At 42.9% G+C, this 2,351-nt stretch overlaps 1 protein-coding gene across 1 annotated transcript in view; it reads right to left on the bottom strand.

Annotated features, from left to right (window-relative positions):
• LOC101858816 (carnitine O-palmitoyltransferase 1, liver isoform) overlaps positions 1–2,351 on the bottom strand; it is a gene marked incomplete in the record, with an annotated part of 81,664 nt that overhangs the window by 50,862 nt on the left and 28,451 nt on the right.

Genomic DNA, 2,351 nt, shown 5'->3' with positions numbered 1-2,351 from the left:
TCTCTCTCTCTCTCTCCCTCTCTCTCTCCCTCCCTCCCTCCCTCTCCAAATAGTACAAAAGTTATTTCATGACTCAATTTCTCTCACCACATGACCCAGAAAACAACATCACGTAAATTTTCCACTTGGGGCAGTGACCCAACAGTAAGTCCTACCCACCAGTGCAGACAAAACAATAACAAGCAGATAAACAATGACATACTATGATCGAGGAATTCGAAGTTCATGACACGAAGGAAAGAATCTAGGGTTGGACTTTGCCCCCTCTCAGTTGAAGGTCGAAGATAACAGATGTTGCCGAGTCAGTAAAAATAGGAGAAAGTTCTCATACTACTGGTTCTTGAAGGTAAAAATACAACCACCAAACAAACAAAAAAAGCACATTGCTTTGGATTTGGACATTCAGCTGACAAGAGACCACCAACTTTTTGGCAATATCTTTTTCCACAACTGGAAATTTTTTCTGCCTTGCTCAGATAACCGTGTTAAGTACACTACTGGTTGTGTCATATCAAATCTCAAATGAGTCGGGAAGAGAGAAAAAAAAGTAATAAAACCAAAAACCAAGGTTAACTGACCTTGGACAAAGGCTTTCCTTCCAGTTTTGTTTTGTTTTTGGTTTTGTTTTGTTTTTTTGTTGTTGTTTTTTGGGGGGGGCCTTTCTATGCCACCACCCCCCACACACACATACACACACATACACACACATACACACACATACACACACATATACACACATACACACACACACACACACATACACACACATACATTCCACACAATCTGGATCTCTAAGGAGTCAGGTGGCTTCGGCCCTTGGCCCTGTCTGGGTAGGTGATACTGCACCCCAGCAGACAGAAGGGGGTACTTGACATCATTTCTTGTTTCATGTTTTAGTAAGAGTTTTACGGCACTTGCAACACAATTAGGTCACAGAAGTGCCAAAGATTAGGTGTTACAAGGGAGTAACAAACACAAAAAAAAGGAAGAAGAGAGATAAGAACGATAATTGTTTGATAGGAAATAAGAAGGAGCGAACCACAACACAGCACCTGCCAAACACCCACGATAAAAAAAAGTCTTCCCCTTCTGAGAATCAAAACTCACGCCTTCTGCAGTCAACAGCAAAGAGTGAAACCATTATTTTATTTTTATTTAGTAGAGGGTTTTACGGCGCTCGCAACTGCATAAGGTCATATGAGCGCCAAGGGGTGGATGTCAACAGAGAAGTCCTTACAGGGAATCAGACTTACACTGCTCACCTCTCTAGCATCAACAGCACAAGGTCTGCTTCGACTATCAAGGCACCCCGGAAATAGCAGGTCACAAGAGAGTGACAAACATACAAAAGAAGTAGAGGAAAATGACAATAGTAAGGATTAGGAAAGAAAAGGCAGCGGTTTCCTGTTGCAGATCAGGCACAGTTATGAGCGTGACATGATGAATCAGCCCATTTACAATTCTACTGTGCTTGAAGGAGAAATGTCCCCCCCTTTGGGAATGGCCTAAATACACTATAGTCAGTGGCACTGCCCCGGGGGGTGAAGCCATTACACAACAGACACCAAGATTGGACAGGTAAAGAGAGACAAGAACAATGTGGAATAACTAATCTACTCTTTAGTTTGTTTTGTTTTAGTAGAGGGTTTACATTAGGAAAGAAAAAGCAGCAGTTCCCTGTTGCAGTTCAGGTACAGTTATGAGCATGACATTGATGAATCAGCCCATTATTTACAATTCCAATTCTACTCTACATATGAACTCAAGATGTTAACGTCCTCCCCCCCCCTGGGAATGGCCTAAAGACACTTCAGTCAGTAGCATCGCCCCGGGGGGTTAATCTACTCCTCGATAGTTTTTCCTAACAGTGGAATAATAACAGCTCCTCCATCAATGTCTGACAATGACCAACAGTAGGATAAAGAACCGTCCTAAATTCAGCTCAGCAACAAAGGAAATTGAAGGGGACGACAAGTACCCATTAAAATTTAACTTGTTTTACAAATGGACATTTGAGGAGTGGGTAGAATGACCCGACCACAGACATTTGAGGAGAGCGTAGATTAGTAGAATAACTCGACCACCCAAACAAATGAGTAATGACATAAAGATTATTGCCTCATGATGCTAATGTAATGTGCCCCGTTCCCAAAGATAGCTGCTCTATGCTAATGTGCTGACCTCCCAAAGACTGTTGTTTTATGCTAATGCACCGAGTTCCCACGGCCTCATTTCACCGTCCCCGAGTGATGTTGGCGGGCACATCAACATACTGACGAGGACAGTTCATGGTTTCAGGTAAGCTAATAAAAGATGGTGGGGGCATACTGGTGATGGTGGTGGTGGTGGGG

Source organism: Aplysia californica, unplaced genomic scaffold (assembly GCF_000002075.1).
Source record: "Aplysia californica isolate F4 #8 unplaced genomic scaffold, AplCal3.0 scaffold00005, whole genome shotgun sequence".
NCBI lineage: Eukaryota > Metazoa > Mollusca > Gastropoda > Aplysiida > Aplysiidae > Aplysia > Aplysia californica.
Note: the sequence above shows the minus strand (reverse complement) of the source record. Positions and strands in the feature narration are given on the sequence as shown.